The sequence below is a fragment of the Pinus tabuliformis genome, chromosome X (assembly GCF_031772625.1).
Source record: "Pinus tabuliformis cultivar Carrire ecotype Pingquan chromosome X, CPIR1, whole genome shotgun sequence".
Classification (NCBI taxonomy): domain Eukaryota; kingdom Viridiplantae; phylum Streptophyta; class Pinopsida; order Pinales; family Pinaceae; genus Pinus; species Pinus tabuliformis.
In genome coordinates this window covers 1,043,041,456-1,043,067,512 of record NC_142308.1, presented here as the reverse complement: position 1 = coordinate 1,043,067,512, position 26,057 = coordinate 1,043,041,456, and the positions used below count along the sequence as shown (strand labels likewise).

At 37.5% G+C, this 26,057-nt stretch overlaps 2 pseudogenes; both read left to right on the top strand.

The window, feature by feature from the left end:
- The first annotated feature begins 641 nt into the window (after positions 1-641).
- LOC149143357 (uncharacterized) lies at positions 642-17,345 on the top strand (annotated as a pseudogene).
- Positions 17,346-22,038: 4,693 nt separating this feature from the next.
- LOC149143356 (protein CLAVATA3 INSENSITIVE RECEPTOR KINASE 5 pseudogene) lies at positions 22,039-23,182 on the top strand (annotated as a pseudogene).
- Positions 23,183-26,057: the final 2,875 nt, after the last annotated feature.

The window sequence follows — 26,057 nt, the reverse complement described above, 5'->3', positions numbered from 1 at the left end:
TTGCATCCAAGTTTATGTCCTTTTCTACATCCGTTGTTGCATCCTCTTTTGTTTCACCACAATTTGCGCCAAGTTTTGCACTTACTATTGTACCTATGTTTGCTTCCACTTTTTCATTTGTGTTTGCATCATATTTTTGTCCAAGTTTGTATTTAATATTGCATTTTTTTTGCATCCAATTTTGTTTTGGGTTTTGCATCTACTTCTATTGAATCCACTTTTGCAACCATTTTACATCCATTGTTGCACCCATTTTTGCGTCTTATTTTCAATCCATTTTCAAACTCTTATCAATTTTTTTGCATTGATGGTCTTTCTTATGACATTGAAAATTATGAACAACTGATGACAATGCCAATAATCATTATGCTGATGATAATGAAGATGATGATGATGACATGAACATTGATTATGATGATAAAGACAATAGTGGTTGCAATGACAATGACAATGATGATGATGATAATGACGACTATGATTATGATGATGACGAGCTAATGACCTTAAAAAATATTCCCATTTTTAAATGTTGTCATTGTCATAATCATAATCATTATATTTGGCATCATCTCTGAAGTCATCATCACCTGGTCATAATTATTATCATTGTCATCTAGGTCATCATCAACAATAATAATGGCATGAATGGTGATGACAATGTCGATTATCATGATTTCCATGATGACGATGACAACACTGACGATAGAAATCAAATTAATTATGATGATGGGGATTTTGACAATGATAATCGCGACGATGATGGTGGTGATGATGATGATCATCATCTCTCAAAAACAGAGTTGTTATTTTTCATGCATACATCATATGTGTCCTAAACAACCCTTTTCTAACACTCATCACATTTTTTCTGGTTGATGATATTTCTTACAACATCGATAATTATGAACAATTGAATACAATGTTGATAATCATGATGATTGTCATGCCAAAGATGATGACAATGACATGAATGGTGATTATGATGATAATGTTAACGATGACAATAGTGATAACAATGATGGTGGTAGTGATGATGATAATGACTATGATGATGCCAATGACCTTACAATATTATGGATTCATAAACTTACTAGTTTCAAGACCATCGTTAGCATACATATTACGCACAATTTTCATGTACCTCAATTTTCACACACACACACACACAAATTCTTTTGTAATACAATAGACAATGTTCACTCTCTAGTTGGGGAATACATTGCTTCTATCTTGTCTTTTCCCACTCCTTTGCACATTTCATGGTCCTCAACATATCTTTCTAACAAGTTTTCCTTTTTCTTCATGCCACATGCTATACATCTCCTCTTGTTCGAAGAAAGGTGATTCTCCATTTGACTTTTTGATGTTTAACCAAAACACCTGTGGACACCTAATCCGAAACGGATGAGGTGAAGCTGGATAGTCATCTAGAAGATGAACTGATCCATTGTGTATATGTATAAATAAATAATTGTCTAATGAATAAATCCATCAGTTCTGTCTTGCGCTCATTAATTGCTGGAGTTACCTTGGCCTGACATGGTATCAGAGCACAGGTCCCAGAAATAACTCTTGCCTCTGCCAGGTTTCTGCTGCCTCATGAAACCTCTGTCCTGAGCGCCTCTGAAGACTGCGCCCTCTGACCATGAGTAATTGATGTGCGTTTTTTACCTGAGCGTTGATGCGTTTTGAGCGTTGATGCGTTTTTGAGCCTGATGCGTTCATGTATTCCCTGGAACGCTGCGTTGAAGCTCTGCTGTCGAACCATGACTGCGTTTTTAATGGTAACTGCAATGGTGGCCGTGTTGAAAACTGAGGTATCATTTTTTGTAATGGTGACATGGTATCGTTTTTTTTGTAAAGACTATGGCATAGACTGCGTTTTTTGAACTGTGGTATCGCTGCGTTTTTGATGAGATTCTATTGAAGTGCATGCTTGTGTATCTATTGGTATCGTAATACTCAAGATTTCCCACTTCAGAACTGTGGTATCGCTGCGTTTTGCATGGAATTGCTGTAACATGGTTGGTATATGAGCAGAGTATTGTCATCAGTATATACAAATGTTTATACATAAGTGTTGTATTGTATTGAAGCTGCGTTATATTGTTTTGAAGTCTGTGTTATATTGAAGAAACGCTGTGTTTTATTGTATAGAAGTAAGCCTGCGTTATATTGTTTTGAAGTTTGCGTTATATTGAAGAAACTCTGCGTTGTATTGTATAGAAACTGACATGGTATATAAATTGGTGCTGTGGACTGCGTTCTTTTATTGAAGACTGACATGGTATATACATTGGTGCTGTGGACTGCGTTTTTTTTATTGAAGACTGACATGGTATATACATTGGTGCTGTGACCGTGGATTTGAAGACTGCGTTTTTTTTTAGACTGACATGGTATATACATTGGTGTTGTGACCGTGGATTTGAAGACTGCGTTTTTTATTGAAGACTGAAATGGTGACTGCGTTTTTTATTAAAGCTTGAAATGGTGACTGCGTTTCTGACATATTTCTGCTCTCGGCATCGGTTGTTGCCAGAAACTAATTTTTGCAAAAGTTGAATGCTCCCTTACTTTGTATGTGTAGCGGAATGTTGCATGCAGTTTTGAATGGTGGTTATGCGTTGGTAAAAGTTGTGTGTCGGAGACTGTGTGAGTTAATGAAGTTGAGCAATTATAAAAACCTGTCCAAACAGTGTTCTTTGAATGCGCTTGAGTTTTTGAATGCGCTGTTCATACATTAGTTCACTATTTCAAAGTTTTTCCAGTAGTGCTCTATGAAATGTTTTAGAGCCTTTGATGTATGAAGGAAAATGGAACACCATTGAATCTGTTCTCAAGTAAAAGACTGTTTTTAATAACTGATGCATTGTTACATACAGAAGTTACATAAGGCTGTGGCATAAAGTGCATAAAGTTGTGGCATAAGATTTTTTTTCCAGCAGAAGTCTTTTATCAACAGAAGTTTTTTTTAGCAGAGATTTTTTTTACAGAATGCATTCAATCATTTCAATGGTCGGAATAGTTCTCACTGGCAAGGAGAACTATTCTGAATGGTCTCGGATGGTAAAGCACACCCTTATCTACAATGAGCTGTGGAAAGGAGTGTGTGTCGAAGAAGAAGACAAAGACCCTGTGCAGCCCACATCAGACAAAGAACTCGCCATTTGGGAAAACAAGAACAACAAAGCCTTTGCATTGATCGCAGCATCTGTAAATGAGGAAGTAAGTCGTCATATTTCATCCTATTCCACTGCCTTTGAAGCTTTACAAAAGCTGAAAGAACTCTATGATACACATTCTGCACTTGAAGTTGTTCAGCTCATGATTAAACTCTTCACTCTTGAACTGAAAAATAATGATCCTCTTACTCTTGCATCTGAAATAAAGTCTATAGTGCATGATATTAAATCCACTAAGGTTGAGCTGGATATCTCTCTTATTGCCTTTCTCAAAGCACTCTATCCTACCTACTCTAACTATCTTGAGTCTTTACAAGCAAATGGAAATCTTAAAGATATAACCTTTGACACTCTTGTGAAAAAGTTTGCTGAAAGAGAGAAAGCCTTTGGAAAGAAAACAGTCCCTGAATCTTCTGAAGAGATTGTTTGCCTTGCTCATAAAGAAAAGCATCCTTCTCAAGATTCTACAAGAGGAAGAGGTGGACGAAGAGGAAGAGGAAGATACTTCAGAGGCAGGGGGGGCAGACATCCTCAAGCAGAAAAGGCAGATCTGCATTGCATTCGCTGCAAACGAAATGGATCACATGATGCTTCTACATGCAAGCTACCATGGGACAAGGTTGAGCAGAGAAGAAATCAGAAGAAAGGTAAAACTGATGATACAGACAAAGGTAAAGCACCTGAATCCGCTCACTATATTGAGGCACAATGTAACATTGGAGTAAATGAAGATTTGTTTAATGCTTCACTTGCTTCTTCGAAAAATGACTGGTTGCTTGATTCAGGAGCAACCTGTCATATGACTCATAGGAGAGATTTCTTTGAAGATTTCACTGACAATGTTGATGGAGCAGTATACTTTGCAGATCAGTCAAAAATCAAGCCATCAGGGCTTGGCACAATCAGGCTTAAACTACCTGGTCTTCCAGACTTTCTTCTGGATCATGTTCTATATCTCCTACAACTGAAGAGAAACTTGTTGTCCCTGGTCCACATCCGCCAGCAAGGTCACTCCATTCACATGTTTGATGGCAAGCTTGAGGTAAGAAAGGAATCTGACCACTCACTTGTCATGAGGGGTATAGAAGAAGAAAGACTTCTTAAACTGCAAGGAACCTCTGCTCATGCACAACATTTCTCATATATTTCTCATCATGAAGAAGGTGCACTTCCATCAAGTTTATTATGGCATGCTAGATTTGGACATTTAAACTATGATAGTCTCCACTTGTTGAAGAAAAATGGTGTTGCTGGTTTGCCTACAATTCCTAGAAAACATAAACAATGTGATGCTTGCATTCTAGGAAAGCACAGCAAATAGTCTTTTCATGATTCACATTCAAGAGCACATAGGAAGCTTGAACTTATTCATTCAGATTTGTGTGGTCCAATGCCTGTTTCTTCTGCAAATGGAAATAAATATATCATGACATTTATTGATGATTACACTAAAATGTGTTGGGTTTATTTTTTGAAGAACAAATCTGATGCTTTTCAAACATTCAAGAATTTTCATAAATGGATTGAAAATGATGCACAATCTCATATTGGGTCTATTCGCACTGATAATGGAAAAGAATATACATCAAATTAATTTGAACACTATCTTCGCCAACATGGGATTAAACATCAAACAACTGTGCCTTATAATCCTCAACAGAATGGTGTAGTCAAAAGAATGAACAGAACAATTTTGAATATGGTACGATCCATGCTTTTCTTCAAAAATGTAAAGACAATGTTTTGGGCTGATGCTGTTCTATGTGCTGCATATATAAAGAATAGATGTCCATCTAGTGCTATAAGAAACAAGACTCCTTATGAATTGTGGTATGGACATGTTCCTTCGGTAAAACATCTCAGGATATTTGGTTCCACCTGTTATGCTTTAATACCAAAGGTACATAGAAACAAACTTGGTGCTAGAAGTCGTAAGTGTATCTTCCTAGGGTATTCAAACACATCTAAAGCATACCGCCTTTATGATGAAGTAAATAAAAAGTTTGTTTTATCTAGAGATGTCATTTTTCTTGAATCATCCAAATCTGACAGTGTTGTTGAGCGGCAACTTGATCGCTTGGATAGATTCACAAAACCGAAATCATTCCAAGAGTTTGATAATCAGATTCCACATCTTGAAGGGGGGATTCCTATACTAGATCAACATGTGGAATCTTCTTCTGAAGAAAAATCTCCCCTGCATGACACTCCAACAACGGATGATGCTTTAAGTGATGTAATTGATAGAATTGGGAGACTCAATCTTGATTCAGACCCAACTCAATCAACAGAACAGCCTGGACCATCTCAGAAAGGTCCCCCAAAGTGGCTGACAAAGACACTTGAAAGTGTTCATCCTGATGAAATTGGAAAAACAGGAACCAGAAATACAAACCGACAAGATGGAGGTGATGTAGATAACTCTAATTCACCTGTTGATATGGATGTTACTTATGATTGTGAATTGAACTTGTCTACAGATTTTGAACCAACTTCCTTCAAAGAAGCTGCTTCTCATGATGAATGGAAAGAAGCGATGCAGAAGGAGTACGATGCCCTCATAAAGAATGGCACTTGGAAGCTGGTTGATCCTCCATTTGGAACAAAACCAATTGGCTGCAAGTGGGTCTACAAGAACAAGTACAAAGCTGATGGCTCACTTGACAAGCACAAAGCTAGGCTTGTGGCAAAAGGTTTTGCACAGAAGGAAGGGGTCGATTATGAGGAAACTTTTGCTCCCACAGCAAAATGGGCCACCATCCGGACACTCTTTGCACTAGCTGCTCAGAACGGTTGGAAAGTCCATCAAATGGATGTAAAAACTGCATTCTTGAATGGAGATCTAAAGGAGAATGTTTTTATGTCCCAGCCTGAAGGATTTTCTGTGAAAGGACATGAACACAAAGTATGCAAACTTGTGAAGTCCTTGTATGGCCTCAAACAAGCACCACGAGCCTGGTATGAAAAACTAACAGAGCATCTTCTGAAACTCAACTTCAATCATTTTGATCTTGATGATGCAACTTTATTTGTCAAGAAAGTTGGCAAAACAGTTGTATATCTTGTGGTATATGTAGATGATCTTTTAATGGCAGGGAACAATGAAGGCTATATTGCATCCATAAAGAAAGAATTAGGAAATTTTTTTGAAATGACTGATTTGGGCTATGTTCATTACTATCTTGGCATTGAAGTAACCCAACATCCAAAGTCCATATTTCTTTCTCAAAAGAAATACATTGGAGATTTTTATATAGATTTGGCATGACAGAGTGCAATCCCCTTTCTACTCCAATGGAACAAAACTTGAAGCTCACATCTACTGAAGGAAAGGAATTTGAGGATGCAACAAAGTATAGACAGCTTGTAGGAAGTCTCATCTACCTCACTACTACCAGACCAGACATTTCATTTGTTGTTGGAATCCTCTCCAGGTTTATGCAAAGGCCTTGTGAGGGACATTGTTCTGTTGCAAAAAGAGTTCTAAGGTACTTGAAGGGAACTCAAGACCTTGGAATCAAGTATACACAGGTGGACGACTTCAACTTGATTGGATACTCTGATTCAGACTTCGATGGAGACAAAGAAACTGGGGTATCTACTTCAGGATATGCTATGAGTCTTGGATCGGGAGCTGTCTCCTGGAGATCACGCAAACAATCAGTACCAGCAGATTCCACAACAGAAGCAGAATATGTGGCAGCAGCTAAAGCAACGAAAGAAATTGTGTGGCTCAGGAAAATTCTTGAAGATTTGCAGGTAAAACAAATACAATCAACTCCACTCATGATTGATAACACCTCTGCAATAAAATTGACCAAGAACCCAAAGTTCCATGATCATACTAAGCACATCAATACTAAATATCATCTGATCCAACATCATTTTGAGGCCAAAACAATCCATCTCCGTCATTGTTCCACAAACGAGCAAATTGCAGACATCTTCACCAAAGCGCTTGGAAGAGAAAAGCTTGAAAGATTCAGAACGATGCTTGGACTCACCAACATCCCTTCAGATTAAGGGGGGGAATGTTGACACCTAATCCGAAACGGATGAGGTGAAGCTGGACAGTCATCTAGAAGATGAATTGATCCGTTGTGTATATGTATAAATAAATAATTGTCTAATGAATAAATCCATCAGTTCTGTCTTGCGCTCATTAATTGCTGGAGTTACCCTGGCCTGACAACACCTTAGTTTATTTACCCAAGGAATATATGGTTTGATAAATTACTCATACTATATGACTCCTTTTGATCTCATATAGTTGTTGGACATATATCATATGATATAACACATGCCATTATATCACCCTTCCCACATTCTATACATGATTAAATTAGTTACCAATTTATTGTAGAATTTGAGGTTGATTGTTTTCCTTTCAAAATACGAATTGGATGATTGTTTTTATTTTGATTCTTAACCCAGTAATGATAACATGAAGCATGGCAGTGAATTCTTTTTGTGATTCTATTGTGCAGAATGTTCACAGTTTGTGATTAAGAAGCATATGCACTTCTAAATTACAATTGTAATTTGAACTAAAGATTATAGTAACTTTTAATTTACCAATGGTGAATGGACATCATAAGCAACATTCACAATAGAATATGAAGAACAATTGGGTACCTACTTCATATGCATTAAAAATTTCTTCTACTACTTAATGTGAATTACAAGCATAATCTTAGTTTGAAGTGCAATATATCTTAAACCAAATTTTCATTTTATGTTTCAGTACTATTATATGTTATTGTATCCTACCTCATTTTATGGTTAGCAATGTAACCAAAATATGCATTGTGCTCTGGAATTAATACCAATATGTAATATTGTTTTTTTTTTTTCAAGAATGCTATAGGTAATGACCCTGGAGATGACGATCCAAACTATGCTAAACATATATTAAATATAGGATACGATGATGATGAGGATGGTGATAACATTGGTGATGATGATGATAGTTATAGAACCTTTATATTGTTAAAAAAAACATGTTAACCTTAACAAGCATCCACAATTTAGTGAAACTCAATAGCCCAATAATGTTGATTTCCTAACAAGGAAATACTCCATGTAAGAGAGATAGGAAAATACTATAGACACAAGATTCAACCCATGCTTAGGTGGACTTGGCTAGAAGGAAAATTGAAAGATATGCTTAAGGTTTTTCACTTGGCCACATTGTGGATAATGCAAGCTTTGGACAACTAAGTATGACTATCTCTTATTTATATGTATATCCCTCATAATTATACACCATGTAAACATTACTTTCTTTTCTTCTAACATTAGCATTCGAATGTTATTATATTGTTGAGATTACTAGGGTTTTTGTTGAGAAGTACCTATTTATCTATGATAAACACAATTTGGCCTTTGTGACATTCCTCATGTTTATCTTGCCAATCACTCAACGAAATTTCTTCTTTTATGACATGTGGAAGGGATTTGAGAAGAATAAAAATAAAGAGACTCGTAGTTACTTATTTCTTAGGTATCTCCAAAATATTGATAAACTATTTTCTATTTTTTTCTCTATTAAATCATTTAACAAGTGAGTAGCTAAATATCATAAACTTCTCATCAAACATTTATCAATATAATCATTATATTAATCAATTTATAATTTTTACAACAACAAACAAAACACAAACCAAAGAATGTTTTGAGATAACCACACACTTACACTTACAATTAAATGATAAAAACCCATTAACTATCCCAAACTTAACTAACATTAACTGAAAATACCCACACCAATATCACCCTCAACAACCCATAGAAACCCACACTCCACATATATTGTTTTGACATAACCACACACTTACACTTACAATTAAATGATAACAACCTAATAATTATCCCAAACTTAGCTAATTAAATGATAAAAAAATTAATTATCTAAAACTTAGCTAATTTATAAATGATAAAAGCCCATTAATTATCCCAAACTTAATAAATCTTAACTGAAAATACCCACACCAATATCACCCTCAATAACCCAGAGAAACCCACACTCCACATGAAAAAAATTGCCTTCGCAATTCACTTCATACTTTTCCCAAAGTCATCTCTAGTCATCCATTAAACTGTTGGGAACACCCCCCCAAAAAAATGACTTGGCTAATACAAAAACAACCCTAGAAAAAAACACTATAGACTACAAATTCAGTGTGGATAATCTTAGCTCAATGAATCCACCATGGCCCAACTATAGTTCAATCCACAAAAACTCCTGCGACTCATAAAATAAATTGATCTAGAGAACCCATGACCTCCTTAACCCCTAATTGAATCACAAAGCTGAGTTGAGAGGGCCTTGAACAATGGCATACTTCCTAGAGATGGAGAGTAGGGATGAAATACGAATGACATAGAATGTGTGGTCGAGCTCTAAGATTGAATCCAACAAGTACATAATTCAGATGGCTATCATCTACAACCCTCTTTGCACGATGCCAAAGATGCTCATGTTACCTTACCCTCCTCTCCACTACAAATCATGTCTCTACATTCTAAACCCTTACAGCCACGTGGATTACATGGCCAAGGTTTTCCTATGCTCCTTTTTGCTACCAGCGGAACCATTTTCCCTAGTACTGCGCCATGATCAATGAGAGAAATGTGTCTGCTGAGATTTTCCTATAGTATATGACCATTGAGTATGCAATTCATGATGAACGAGCTTCGAAACCAAACCCCATCTTTATGTTCATGCTAGATAAGTGAGTGATCGAAGAGGAATTGGGGTGCGTGAAATTGGCCCTACACCAGGCCATAACTCTGCTGCCAGAGAATGCTCTAGCGGAGTTTATTACATTCGGGACTCAGGTCGTGATCGAAGAGGAATTGGGGTGCGTGAAATTGACCCTACACTAGGCCATAACTCTGCTGCTAGAGAATGCTATGGCGGAGTTTATTACATTCGGGACTTAGGTTCATGTGCACAAATTGGGGTTTTCATATCTATTCAAAACTTATGTTTTCAATGGTTCCAAGGATATTTCGAAAGAACATATTTTGGATCAGTTGGGGCTTACGTGACCTTGGCCTAGATTTTTGAAGATATCAATGATCGGTGGGATGCCAGGTGGAGGGGTTTTAAGTGGTGTTATTGTTGGGGAATCAATCAGTTTTTGCTTGTGGTGTCAGACTGCGAATACATTGAATTTTGTATGTACCTGTGGTCCTTGAGTGTTTTTTCTTTTGATCTTTGATGGAGTTTGTTTGAATTGGGTTCCATTTCATTCATTTTGGGAAACTTGATACTTTGTGCTTGAAAGTGAACATGACAAGCCATAATTACATCAAAATAGACTTTCCTACCCATGCAAATAAATCAATCGCACAAGATCTAATTCTTATCTCTAGTTTTTTACATATTTTTCTTAATGTAGTTAGACATTTGTGCCCCTTTTAGTGTTTTGTTTTTTATCTTTGAGGGAGTAGACGAAATTTCTTATCTAGATACTTCGTGCTTGAAAGTGAACATGAAAAGCCATTGTTACATCAATCATTACATCAAAATAGACTTTCGCCAACCTACCCATGTAAATAAAGCAATCACACAAGATCTAATTCTTATCTCTTGATTTTTTCATATTTTTCTTAAGCTAGTTAAACATTTGTGCCCCTTTTAGTGTTTTGATTTTGATCTTTCAGGAAGTAGCCAGAATTTCTTATCCAGATAGAAGATCAACCTCTTTACTTTGGAGTTTAGCCTATACATTTTCATGAAAACCATATTGATCTTGAAAATCTTATAACTGAGTTGTTTGATTGCAGAAACAAGATGTTGAAAATTCAACATCATTCATTCAACCTTGATTAAAATTCTAAATCAAGCTTTTATATTCAACTTTGATTCTAAGAGAAGAAGTTTTTATATTCAACTTTAATTCTAAGAGAAGAGGTCTTATAGACCAAGTAGGTGGAAAATGATTGAAAAGTAAACATAACCTTCATTATAATTGGAAAAAACTTGAATCTTACATCACTAAAAGGGATGCAATTGTCATGTCATAAAATTAAGCATGTCAAGGCATTATTGCCTTAAAATAGCATATCTTAACCAACCCATGCAAGCAATGCAAGTGGATGAGATCTAGCTCTCCTTGCTTATGTAGGTAGGGGACTTAACATGAATTCTTTGTGGCCCTGGGGCATGTTGCTCATGATGTACATATATATTTAAAAAATAAGCTAGTGATGAGATTCTTATTGTAAATTGGTTGGGTGCTCTAGAGTTTGTTCTCCCTCACTAATTGGAAATTTGTTCATGAGGCCTCTTGTGATTAGAGCCATCTAGAAATTGGAATTAAGAGGTAATGGGCTTGCATTAGTTGGGCATGATATTTCGCTAAGATAATATTTTACTCATGAAGCAATATATTTGAATGTAAACACTTGGAATAAGGATTTGTGGGTATCCTTAGATGTAATGTGGGTGTTGAAGTGCCCATTTGAAGAAATCCTCTATGAGAATATATCTTTAAGTGGCCATTTATATACTCTTTGAGAATAGATCTTGAAGTGGCAATGTGACTGAAGTTAGTATAAAATTTCATTGTAGAAGTGATGTGCTTCTCTTCATATGGGACTCCTCTAGATCATGACTAGGGAAATAACACTCTAAACAATACTTTGAAAATGTATTCTTGCATGCTATATTTTGGATGTTTGTTTTTCCTTGTAATTATAATAGCATATTATGTATCTTTTGAGTGATTTTTAGGGAATCAAAACATGTAAAGGGATTTCTCCCAATGAAATAAAAAGAAAGTCAAAAGTGGATTCTTTGGTATGATGAACGTGGCAACATATATGGTACATAGAGATGAGGATCCTGTTTCATATTTTAAGGCATCCAATGGGAGTGGTAGTGGGTTTCAATTTGGTAGTGGGTCGAGCAATAACAACAAGATGCATACTCCTAGTGGTCCAATGGTCAAGATCTCTCAATTAGGTTTGTGAGAGGAGATGGATCTTGCAATAGAGTTTTTCTTTTTATTATTATAGCACACACTATTGTAAATATCGATATGTGTGGAGCTCTAGTTGAACAAGCTTTCATTGCTTATGTACCTCTTATTCATAGAAGTGTAGAGCCACATTGTTGGTTAAGGATAAACTCCTACAACCTTCAAAATCAACATGTATTCTGTCAAAGTTAGTATTGTTTCGTTGATGAAAACAATCAATATTTTTTCTTATGGATGAATGGATTGAGCACACTATTCCCACATCAATTTTGTGGTGTCATTAAAGAATGCATTGGGTTTCTTGAAAGTGATAGATGCTTTGGGTGCACAATATATGGGTGGATTGTTTGTTAAAGTTATTGAAGTGTTGACTTGTGTGCAAATTATCACAAATAATGAACTTGTTTGCAAGGTTGTTGGCATAATTGTGGAAACTAAATACCCACAAGTATTTTGGACACCTTTCATTGTGCATTCTTTGAATTTAGCACTTAAATCTATTACTTTTTATGTGACATGGATGGGGGAGTTAATTGATTATGCATGCCATATTCACAATTTCATACCAAACCATATCCGTGTGCTCATAATCTATAAAACCTTTGCAAATTTATCATTGCTAAAAAGTGTAGATACTCTTTTTTTTTCCTCTTTCATCATGCTTATGTGGTTAAGGGAGGTTAGAACCACTCTTGTATCTATGGCTATTTCGAATTATTGGGATTTTGGAGAAATCACAATGTAAATGTTTCAAAGAAGATCATAGAGATAGTATTGGATGATTGTTGGTGGTTGAGGATTGATCTTACAATTATGATCATGGATCCCATCTTTCTTTGTTGTAGTTTGAAAATATAGACCCATGCCATATTGGGAGATGTTTATGAGGGTTGGGACTACATTGGGGTTGGCGAGGACAATTATTTTTTAGAATGAGTGTCTTTAGTAGGGGACATTGACAAAGATCTTCAACACTATATGAGATATTATTTTTAGCATGTGGGAGAAGAATTGGACATATCCACTTTTCTTGGCTCATTTGTTGAATCCCAATCACTACAAACAACAATGGCTCAATGTTGGAATTATCATGTAGATTCCGTGCACACATGGAGAGGGAATTTTATAGGGGAGGAAGATTGTGTATAATAGGATATATTAGGATAAAGTTACTCTCGAGAGGTGGACTTCATTGAGTTTTCATCTCAATTCTTAGATTCAAAGACTATGATGTGATCAAAGTCAAGTAGATTAAGAAGTCTTATGCTTGGTGGGTGACACCTGTGCCAGTGTACATTATTCCATAGTAGAGAGTCATTAAGATCTTATCTCAGGTTACTTCATCCTCTTCTTTCTAGATGGATTGGAGCATCAAGAATGTGTGGACTGTGAAGAACATGCTTGAGTAGTCTAGACTCTACAGTAGAGACATTGGTGTATATGTACACGAACCTCCTTGTAAAGCAAGGAAGGGAAAAGATGGTGTATTTCTTGATGATATGGTTTTGGAGACCTACCTTGAATTTGCATTGTTCAAATTTGATCTTGATACTCTGGCCCTAGTGCTAGTCACTTTTGATGATGGTCCACACTAGTGGATGAGGATCTTAATGAAATGGTTCTAGAGCTGCTCACTTTTGATGATGGCCTACACTAGTAGATGTAGATCTCAACTTGATATAGAGGAGAAGGGAGGAGAGCACATCAACAATGGAAATGATGGTGATCTTGATGGTTTTGATTATGATATGCAGGAGCATAGGCTATAGCTTATGACTCGTCACTTTGATATCCTTCAATGAATCTACCCTATTTTTTATTGTCTACTAGAATTGACCAACTTTGATCTTAATACTCTGGCTTTAGAGTTGGTCACTTTTGATGATAGTCCACACTAGTAGATGCAGATCTTAATTCACTAGTCTTACAACTGTTCACTTTTGATGATGGCCCACATTAGTAGATGCAGATCTTCACTCGATATAGAGAAAGGGGAAGATCACAACAACAATGGAAATGGTGGTGATCGTGATGGTTTTGATTATATGATGCAGGAGGACAGACTATAGCATATGGATCATCACTCATGAGATACTTCAATGAATCTACCCTATTTTATATTGTCTTTTGGCAATCCTGTCTATGGAATCATTGTATTTATTTAATACATTTTTTGGCATTGAATGAAGAACATCTGTTCTGACTCTTGAGTTTTTTTCCTGTTATTGTGTGTGTATGATCTATACATTATTCAAATTCTTATATCTGAATGTTCAAAATATTTACATATTTATCTTAATATTTCCTTTTTGTAATTTAATGCACACACTTGCACACAAGCTGAATGGGCTTAACGGTTAAGAACATGTTCTCTTTGGAGGTCACAGGTTCGAATTTGGACGAGGGTAGGGTGTGTAGTGTGTACACCTCCATAGAATAAACATTCAAATTACTTCAAAAGGGGGTGCTTTGTCCCACAAACAAGGGGATCTTATATGTCAATTTGGTGTCAGGCTATGGACTTAGATTATTATTATACAATATTATATTCTCTTAGATTATATCATTATTACTATACAATATTATTTTCTCTTTGTCCTGTTTTTGGGAACCTACGTGTTAGTGGTGGACACTCTAATCCTCATGTCCTAGTTTAAGGTGACTTAGTTTGGTATATATATGCTAAAGTGCTCAGGATCTGGTTTCAAATTTTTTTGCTAGATTGCTTTCCAATATTATGTTGTACTGGTTAGTACAACTAGAAATGAGCATAATACATGAGTTCATTGCTGAATTTTTTTCTTTATGGCTGAGATGAATATGTTTGTAGGAAGTTATTAGTACTTGTTTAATGATTGTTTTTATTAAACTTTTGCATTTCAGGTTGGGGTTGCCGAAATGAAAGTAGCATTTGAAAGAACAGATGGCCTTGTTGTGTTAGCAGAAATATTTTATCATTCTATGTTCAAGGACTCTTTCAAATGTATTTTTGAGGTTGGAAATCAATCCCTTGGTATTTTGTTCAAGTAAGTACTAGTGGAATTTTGGGTTGGATATGATGTCATTTACTATACATTTCTTCTTATCCTAGAAAGACACATATCGTTATTTTTATAGATACATTTTTCTCTAATGGTGACATATTTCTGTTTTCCTTTTAATGTCATTTTCAAAAAGGGAAGATAAATGGTTATTCAAAATCCATTTTCCAACTTATTTTTCTTTTAGCCTTGTGAACTCTAAAGTTTCTCATCATAAGTTGTGCTCAATTCATTATGAGCAGCACAATAATGATCAATCACATCTTGAACATGTCCAATTTTGAACTAAAATTGGCAATTATATGTTTTCCTCAATCGACCTCAAAAGAAAGTTGGATTAAGCCAAACCTTCTTGGTCCAGCTGATAGGAGGGGCACCTTGCATATTTTTAGATCTCATATTAGTTTTCTTTCTCCTAAAACTGTTATTATACATGACCCCATATTTATTTTATTTCTGTGTTTTGATGGTTGACCCTTTATATGTAGTCTGACATCTTGTTGAATTGGGCATGTAGCTAGACTTGTAAGTGTTGTTTTCTCATGATGCTTGTGTGTGTGGGGAGATGAGATTGAAAATACTTATGGAATGGAATGGAATCTCATGAATTTAGTAGTTGTTGGAATCATAGAGGGCCATGGAGTGAAAGGGGTTGGGGTATTATAAGGGGAATATCTATATTAGGAATTTGCAGGAGTGTTGTAGAAACATAGCTACAACAGAATGTTGGATGGGTTGGGATTTGAAAGTCAAACTCCCAATAGAAATTGAAATAAAATATGGTAGAGTGATGATTGAGAGATGGTGATGACTGCCCATAAAGTATTAGTAGTTTGAAGAGGAAAGTAAAGCAATATCATGGTATAGTACAAGGCTTTCCTAACAAGTGAATCAGTTGGTATATATGTATAGAGAGTGACTAGCTATGGAGGGGATTGCCTAAGCTTGCCTTCTTTTTTCTCCTTTTTACAAGTTTATTTGAGAAGTGGGCTATGATGGTGGAGATATACTTTGAGATGAGATGGGCTCAAATATCCTTGCAAGCGTGAAGTACGAGCTGTCTAGAGGAATTTGGGAAATTCAATGTAACAAATAAGACCAACAGTTATCGAGAAAAAGGAAGAAGGGAATGAGATATTTTAATGTTACCATGCCTGTGTTTTCTTGCTGTCATTTCACCTTTGAGGGGAATTGATCATTGCATGATGTTGTTTATTGTTGTTCATTACAGTCCTCAAAGGATGTGGGGATAAGTTTGCTTTATTTCCTATTCCTCCTATGTATTTATGCTAAGTATCATTATTGTTCTCTAGTTCTCAATAAATATATCTGGAACATTTTCTCTTCTTCTTCCTGACTATCCTTTCCTTCATTGCACCTCCTTCACAACAGTGAATGAGAATGTGTCGGTCTTGGTGTACAATTTTTGTAATTCAGATGGGGAGGTTGTTGGGCGTTTTTTGCATTATGGGAGTTATGGGTGTCATTACCACCTTTGCAGGTAGCAACACTCTCCCCAAACAGTGTGAATCCAAAACTCGTTGCTCTGATTAATATCAAGAGTGGATTGAATGACCCACACAATATAATGGAGAATTTGGATGGAAGTTTTGTTGACCCTTGTAGTTGGAACATGGTCACCTGTAATGTTGATAACTTAGTCACTGCATTGGGATTATCCAGCCATAACCTATCAGGGACATTATCTGCAGGCATTGTGAACCTCACCAATCTTCAGTTTGTGATTCTGCAGAATAATGACATGTTTGGACTTTTGCCTGAATCGTTAGGGAATAATGGAAAGCTTCAAACACTAGACCTCTCCATAAATCATTTCAGTGGTGTTATACCCACTTCATTAGGCCAACTCAAGAACTTTAAGAACCCGAGGCTAAATAACAACAACCTTTATGGCCATTTCCTAGATTACTAGCCAACATCTCTATGTTGTAATTTTTGGACTATTCCTACAACAATCTCAGTGGTTTAGTCCCATCTATTCATGTAAGGACCTTCTATATTCAAGGATACCCTCTTCTATGTGGGTCAGGTGTTGTACACCTTTGCCCTGGAGAAGCTATGACACCTATTCCTTTGACTACCAATACATCAACAACTATTATAGCTAGATATCATTTTGGGATTCAACTGCGTTAAGTAAGTCATTCACGTATGACCATTTCCATGAGAGGTAGTCGTAACTGACTAATTTCTCATGATTTTTGAATAGTTCACTTAGCACTCATTGCATCGGGTGATGCTCACAGGGGTGAAGAAGTGGGATTGAAACTAGTGAAATGAATCACATAGCATCAATCATCACTTCCAGGGCTTGCCCCCGGTAACCAGGACTTCCCAGGAGGTCACCCATCCTAGAACTCCTCTGGCTCAAGCGTGCTTAACTGTGGAGTTTTCACCACAATCAAGCCCACTTAGCTTGCTACCCCATTTGCAAAACCTTAGCAAGTATTGTGCCTCATGAACCATTCAAGTAGAGATCCCTTGACTCCTTTTGAATTGAAGTATGGGGGTTTACGCAGTGCATTATATTAGATATCATTTTGGGATTCAACTGCATTAAGTAAGTCATTCATGTATGACCATTTCCATGAGAGGTAGTCGTAACTGACTAATTTCTCATGATTTTTGAATAGTTCACTTAGCACTCATTGCATCGGGTGATGCTCACAGAGGTGAAGAAGTGGGATTGAAACTAGTGAAATGAATCACATAGCATCAATCATCACTTCCGGGGCTTGCACCCGGTAACCAGGACTTCCCAGGAGGTCACCCATCCTAGAACTCCTCTGGCTCAAGCGCGCTTAACTGTGGAGTTTTCTCCACAATCAAGCCCACTTAGCTTGCTACCCCATTTTCAAAACCTTAGCAAGTATTGTGCCTCATGAACCATTCGAGTAGAGATCCCTTGACTCTTTCTGAATTGAAGTATGGGGGTTTACGCAGTGCATTATATTAGATATCATTTTGGGATTCAACTGCGTTAAGTAAGTCATTCACGTATGACCATTTCCATGAGAGGTAGTCGTAACTGACTAATTTCTCATGATTTTTGAATAGTTCACTTAGCACTCATTGCATCGGGTGATGCTCACAGGGGTGGAGAAGTGGGATTGAAACTAGTGAAATGAATCACATAGCATCAATCATCACTTCCGGGGCTTGCACCCGGTAACCAGGACTTCCCAGGAGTTCACCCATCCCAGAACTCCTCTGGCTCAAGAGCGCTTCACTGTGGAGTTTTCTCCACAATCAAGCCCACTTAGCTTGCTACCCCATTTGCAAAACCTTAGCAAGTATTGTGCCTCATGAACCATTCAAGTTGAAATCCCTTGACTCTTTTTGAATTGAAGTATGGGGGTTTATGCAGTGCATTATATTAGATATCATTTTGGGATTTAATTGCGTTAAGTAAGTCATTCACGTATGACCATTTCCATGAGAGGTAGTCGTAACTGACTAATTTCTCATGATTTTTGAATAGTTCACTTAGCACTCATTGCATCGGGTGATGCTCATAGGGGTGAAGAAGTGGGATTGAAACTAGTGAAATGAATCACATAGCATCAATCATCACTTCCGGGGCTTGCACCCGGTAACCAGGACTTCCCAGGAGGTCACCCATCCCAGAACTCCTCTGGCTCAAGCGCGCTTAACTATGGAGTTTTCTCCACAATCAAGCCCACTTAGCTTGCTACCCCATTTGCAAAACCTTAGCAAGTATTGTGCCTCATGAACCATTCAAGTAGAGATCCCTCGACTCTTTTTGAATTGAAGTATGGGGGTTTACGCAGTGCATTATATTAGATATCATTTTGGGATTCAACTGCGTTAAGTAAGTCATTCACGTATGACCATTTCCATGAGAAGTAGTCGTAACTCACTAATTTCTCATGATTTTTGAATAGTTCACTTAGCACTCATTGCATTGGGTGATGCTCACAGGGGTGAAGAAGTGGGATTGAAACTAGTGAAATGAATCACATAGCATCAATCATCACTTCCGGGGCTTGCACCCAGTAACCAGGACTTCCCAGGAGGTCACCCATCCCAGAACTCCTCTGGCTCAAGCGCGCTCAACTGTGGAGTTTTCTCCACAATCAAGCCCACTTAGCTTGCTACCCCATTTGCAAAACCTTAGCAAGTATTGTGCCTCATGAACCATTCAAGTAGAGATCCCTTGACTCTTTTTGAATTGAAGTATGGGGGTTTACGCAGTGCATTATATTAGGTATCATTTTGGGATTCAACTGCGTTAAGTAAGTCATTCACGTATGACGATTTCCATGAGAGGTAGTCGTAACTCACTAATTTCTCATGATTTTTGAATAGTTCACTTAGCACTCATTGCATCAGGTGATGCTCACAGGGGTGAAGAAGTGGTATTGAAACTAGTGAAATGAATCACATAGCATCAATCATCACTTCCGGGGCTTGCACCCGGTAACTAGGACTTCCCAGGAGGTCACCCATCCCAGAACTCCTCTGGCTCAAGCGCGCTCAACTGTGGAGTTTTCTCCACAATCAAGCCCACTTAGCTTGCTACCCCATTTTCAAAACCTTAGCAAGTATTGTGCCTCATGAACCATTCAAGTAGAGATCCCTTGACTCTTTTTGAATTGAAGTATGGGGGTTTATGCAGTGCATTATATTAGATATCATTTTGGGATTCAACTGCGTTAAGTAAGTCATTCACGTATGACCATTTCCATGAGAGGTAGTCGTAACTGACTAATTTCTCATGATTTTTAAATAGTTCACTTAGCACTCATTGCATCGGGTGATGCTCACAAGGGTGAAGAAGTGGGATTGAAACTAGTGAAATGAATCACATAGCATCAATCATCACTTCCGGGGCTTGCACCCGGTAACCAGGACTTCCCTGGAGGTCACCCATCCCAGAACTCCTCTGGCTCAATGAGTGCTAAGTGAACTATTCAAAAATCATGAGAAATTAGTCAGTTACGACTACCTCTCATGGAAATGGTCATACGTGAATGACTTACTTAACGCAGTTGAATCCCAAAATGATATCTAATATAATGCACTGCATAAACCCCCATACTTCAATTCAAAAAGAGTCAAGGGATCTCTACTTGAATGGTTCATGAGGCACAATACTTGCTAAGGTTTTGCAAATGGGGTAGCAAGCTAAGTGGGCTTGATTGTGGAGAAAACTCCACAGTTAAGCGCGCTTGAGCTAGAGGAGTTCTGGGATGGGTGACCTCCTGGGAAGTCCTGGTTACCGGGTGCAAGCCCCGGAAGTGATGATTGATGCTATGTGATTCATTTCACTAGTTTCAATCCCACTTCGTCACCCCTGCGAGCATCACCCGATGCAATGAGTGCTAAGTGAACTATTCAAAAATCATGAGAAATTAGTCAGTTACGACTACCTCTCATGGAAATGGTCATACGTGAATGACTTACTTAACGCAGTTGAATCCCAAAATGATATCTAATATAATGCACTGCGTAAACCCCCATACTTCAATTCAAAAAGAGTCAAAGGATCTCTACTTGAATGGTTCATGAGACACAATACTTGCTAAGGTTTTGCAAATGGGGTAGCAAGCTAAGTGGGCTTGATTTTGGAGAAAACTCCACAGTTAAGCGCGCTTGAGCCAGAGGAGTTCTGGGATGGGTGACCTCCTGGGAAGTCCTGGTTACCGGGTGCAAGCCCTGGAAGTGATGATTGATGCTATGTGATTCATTTCACTAGTTTCAATCCCACTTCTTCACCCCTGTGAGCATCACCCGATGCAGTGAGTGCTAAGTGAACTATTCAAAAATCATGAGAAATTAGTCAGTTACGACTACCTCTCATGGAAATGGTCATACATGAATGACTTACTTAACGCAGTTGAATCCCAAAATGATATCTAATATAATGCACTGCGTAAACCCCCATACTTCAATTCAAAAAGAGTCAACGGATCTCTACTTGAATGGTTCATGAGGCACAATACTTGCTAAGGTTTTGCAAATGGGGTAGCAAGCTAAGTGGGCTTGATTGTGGAGAAAACTCCACAGTTAAGCGCGCTTGAGCCAGAGGAGTTCTGGGATGGGTGACCTCCTGGGAAGTCTTGGTTACCGGGTGCAAGCCCCGGAAGTGATGATTGATGCTATGTGATTCATTTCACTAGTTTCAATCCCACTTCTTCACCCCTGTGAGCATCACCCGATGCAATGAGTGCTAAGTGAACTATTCAAAAATCATGAGAAATTAGTCAGTTACGACTACCTCTCATGGAAATGGTCATACGTGAATGACTTACTTAACGCAGTTGAATCCCAAAATGATATCTAGTATAATGTACTGCGTAAACCCCCATACTTCAATTCAAAAAGAGTCAAGGGATCTCTACTTGAATGGTTCATGAGGCACAATACTTGCTAAGGTTTTGCAAATGGGGTAGCAAGCTAAGTGGGCTTGATTATGGAGAAAACTCCACAGTTAAGCGTGCTTGAGCCAGAGGAGTTCTGGTATGGGTGACCTCCTGGGAAGTCCTGGTTACCGGGTGCAAGCCCCGGAAGTGATGATTGATGCTATGTGATTCATTTCACTAGTTTCAATCCCACTTCTTCACCCCTGTGAGCATCACCCGATGCAATGAGTGCTAAGTGAACTATTCAAAAATCATGAGAAATTAGTCAGTTACGACTACCTCTCATGGAAATGGTCATACGTGAATGACTTACTTAACGCAGTTGAATCCCAAAATGATATCTAATATAATGCACTGCGTAAACCCCCATACTTCAACTATTATAGCTCCTTCTGGAGTTTCTAGAAAAAACACAATGCCTTTAGATGTAGGCACGAGTCTTGGTTTTCTGGGTGCAATTGGCCTTGAAATTGGAATTTTACTTTGGTGGACCCAGAGACACAATCAACGAGTTTGTTTGTTTTTTTTTTTTTTTAATGTCAACTGCATGATGCAGAAGCTTTCTTGGGACATTTAGAGAGATTCCATTCCAAAGAGCTTCAGGTTGCCGCCAATAATTTTAGTAGCAAGAATATTATAAGTTTAGGAGGTGGGAATGTGTATAGGGGATTCCTACAAGATGAAAATCTTGTAGCCGTAAAAATATTGAATGATGTTAATGCAACAGGAGGATAAGTCTAATTTTTGACAAAAGTTGAGATGATAAGCTTGGCTATGCATAGGAATTTTTTGAGATTACGTGGATTTTGCATGACATCCACATAAAGACTATTGGTTTATCCATACATGTTGAACAAAAGTGTTGCATCTCGATTGAGATATACCATTAATGCAAAACCTACATTGTGTTGGGCTACAAGGAAGAAGATATCCCTAGGAGCTGCTAGGGGACTTCAATACCTACATGAGTAGTGTGATCCCAAGATAATTCAGCGTGATGTAAAAGCAGCCAACATCTTACTGGATGAATATTTTGAAGCTGTTGTGGGTGACTTTGGATTGGCAAAAATTCTGGATCAGAGGGATTCACATGTGACTTTACCTGGTAGGGGTACTGTTGGGCACATATCCCTTGAGTAATTTTCAATAGTCCAATCCTCGGAGAAGACCGATGTATTTGGTTTTGGAATATTATTGTTGGAACTTATAATTAGGAAAAAGGTTTTGGATTTTGGCTGGGCAGCAAACCAGAAAGGAGTGATGCTTGATTGGGTTAAAAAACTACATTAGGAGAATAGGCTTGACATCATGATAGACAAGGATATTAAACCCAATTATGAGAGTTGAACTTGAGGAGATGGTGCAGGTAGCACTGTTATGTACTCAGTTTAACCCTGGTCATCGTTCGAAGATGTATGAAGTGGTTAGGATGTTGGAAGGTGATGGATTGGCAGAAAGGTGGGAAGCTTCACAAAAGGTTGAAACACCTAAATACAAGGGGATGAAAATTATATCCAAGAGGTATTCTAACTTTATCGATGAACATTCATCACTGGTTTTGAAAGAAATGGAACTTTCAGGTTTGAGGTGACTTACATGAAATGATAATCTCGTGTTTGGAATTCTGCTCATGTGGCATGATGGAGGCTTGTTTATCTTGGAACATCTTGAATTAACCCCCAAGCATAGTTGGTTGTTGTAGCTTCCGTGAAGGTTCATTGTGAGGCGCACCCTAATAGCATCATTGTTTTGGGTGTTTTCTTGTAAAATTATCGTAGTATACTCTCTGATCTCACCTCTAGGTTACATTTCCAACATGGTTTTTCTACACCAAAGTGAGGAATATAGGCACAACTTACTTTTATGTAACTTGTCAGACTATGAGTCGATGGATTTTTGCTGAGATTACCTGCAAATTCTAGAAATTTTACCATAGTCAGGGCTAGTTTTTTATTTTGAGTTAGAAACCCACTGTGTTCATATGTTACTCCATGCTTATTATTCTCCTACATGCACAATATTGTTGGCCTTTCTCAAGTGGAGCCTTAAGAAAATCATAAATTTCAGGACAACTTTGAGTGCAACTTTTTATCCAAAACAACTCCTCCAACATAATTTTCTATCAAGTTTCTCAACCCCTGAAGCTGAGGCATTGACTAAACATTGCACTGTAGTATTTAGAATTTTATGCAAGGATTTTTGAGTTTCTCCAATGTAGTGTGGAGAAAATATGTGATTCTCAAAATCAATTATTTTAAAAGTGAAATATGGGTGTGTTCTGCACACAACTGCCTTAAGTTAAAGTGTAGTAGTTGCAATATGATAGGAATCATGTACAACAAATATTTAAAAATATATACTTGTAAGTATCTGTGCTCTATCGTGGTAGTTGCATCCATCTGATGTTTTCCTTCCCTGATGTGGAGGGTTATTTCTTGAAATTCACATATCAATATAGTGTCTGGTAGTTCTGCAGGAGTGGTTGGAGCCTGGTGATTTGCATGTACAGAGGTGGGGCAAGATGTCTTGCACTGCCCTTTGCCTATCCTATTTTTTGTTTCTATTAACCTTTCTTTCCTTCTTTTTCTGGGAAGAAAGAGCATGTGAAGGAACAATGCAACATAGTTGATTGTCCTCATAAAATAGTAAGGTTTTCCTGTTTGATAAAACATATCTCTCTATATCTCAAGTGGTTTATAGTGGTACTAGAAACACTCAATGAAGTTTTGTTAGGAGTCTCCTAATGTTAAATAGTGTTGTTAGTTGCCCTAAGGTTGAGGACCTTAATTAGTTTTATTGATCCACATCAGCTATCACTTAGTTATGGAAGTGGTTAAATAATAAATAACTTATTACATTAGCTATATGTGCACTTGGTGCTTCTCTTTTTCTTTTACAATAAATTGTGTAGCTAGTACTGACAGCCTGCAAACCAGTATTAGCAGGAACTTGTGACTTGGCAAGGGCCAAGATGTTTGGAGACAGTCTCATATGAGGGTCCCACTCCAGGGGGATGCCAACCCTTAGAGCCTCATTGCAGTGGGCCAATATTAATCATTCATCATGTACATGCTCGACCCCTCTCTAGTTTTGAACTTGTGATCTCCACAGAAGAGACACATGTTCTGTTGGTCTCAACCTTTAATGACCATAATTATCATATGGGGCAGTCCTGAGATCATATGGACTCAACCTTTGTTTTGTAGCCAATTTTGATAAAGGGAGATATCAAATCAGGGATTGAATGGAGATGAAGATGCTTCAGTGAAATTATAAAATCATTTCAGATAGTAAAAATTGCTTGAAGGAATGTAGGTTGAGACCTCTAGAGGGGAAGTTTTGGTGGTTTGTAGGTATTCTCTCTAAATTTCTAACAAAGACTTTATTAATCTCTTTTGGGAAATATAGAAATTAGGAGCATGTAGAAAGATTCTGATGGGCACTGGGAAAGACAATGGGGATGCAAACTGTTTGTCACTTGTAACATTAAATATATCTTTTACATGCCAACTTGGTTTGTTTCTAAGTTGGTCTTTTGTCATTTCAGTAGTAGAGGGCTAACATAACACCAGTGTTTGGTTGTTTGGTCAAGATGGTTGTGTTGTTCACCAACTTTTATAACATAAGACTAACATGCAATATTAGTAGTTTTTCAGTTATGTCTCAGGACATTTTGTAGCCTCAAACCTAATAACTTCCCACAAGTAAATAGTATCTAGAAAACTAATAGGTTTGGAACCCATCTAATCATGATTTTCTTTTAGGGTTTCTGAACATTGTAGTAGACTACTTCCATCGAAAATTCTGAGCGAGGGTCTCTATGCTCATGCCCTCCTTGTGTATTTCTTGCAGAGCCTTGAACTAGTTTTGGAGATCATGTTAGTGGGCTTGATCATAAAATTGTAGAGTCATTTCTTTGCATTTCCTACTTAGAGGATTTCCTTTGAATGTTCTAATAAGAAGTAAGTCATTAGGTATGCCTAGGAGAAGGCTATGATGGCCTATGGATTAAGAGCTCAGGGTGGCTTCCTTGTTACTTTGTAGTGGAGCCCAAGGACTATTTCATTTTAGTCATATTACTCCCTTGGTTGGCAGAGCTTTGTTGCCTTTAGGTCTGTAGATGTTTTGGCTTGTACCTTTTTGATGTGAATAGTTACTAGTGTTGTCCAACATACTTCTTTTTCTTTAGGGGCATCTTGAGCTAAAGGGGGTTGAGACTGAACCTCATCATTTTCACCAAATAGTGGGAAATCCTTAATCTTATTATTCAGGTTGACTTGTTTGTTCAGCCTATGACATTGGAATTAGGTATTTGGAGGTGTAATGTATTTGATAGGTTGAGGTTGACCTCAATGTAGATGATGCCTATTTGGATGGTATCTTAAATTTTCACGGTGGTTCTTGGAAAATGAATTTACCAGTGGGTGAGGCAAA